Genomic DNA, 332 nt, shown 5'->3' with positions numbered 1-332 from the left:
AGGATTATAGTCAGTAATTCCATTCTTAATTAAACATTTTTACCTTTTTTTGAAAACTTTTCTGTTTTCTTTTATTGAAGATTTATTTTTTACTAAAAATGTACTTGCCGTGAAACTCTGAGACGGGGCCGGTATTGGGGCGGAAGGAGGTGCGGAATTATTCAGATAGAGTGCCGTTTCGTAGAAAACGCTTTTGTTTGTTCACGTCCGAGCGAACATTGCTCATCCCTCGCAGCTCCTTTTACTTCTACTTGCGGCGTTGCGTCAGTACTCGGAAGAAATATATCATGGGGCCCTATCTCACAGTTTCACTGTATTTCATTTTTGGTTGA

This window comes from Belonocnema kinseyi, chromosome 4 (genome assembly GCF_010883055.1).
Source record: "Belonocnema kinseyi isolate 2016_QV_RU_SX_M_011 chromosome 4, B_treatae_v1, whole genome shotgun sequence".
Classification (NCBI taxonomy): Eukaryota; Metazoa; Arthropoda; class Insecta; order Hymenoptera; family Cynipidae; genus Belonocnema; species Belonocnema kinseyi.
The sequence above is the reverse complement of the archived record's forward strand: the minus strand, read 5'-3'. Positions refer to the sequence as shown.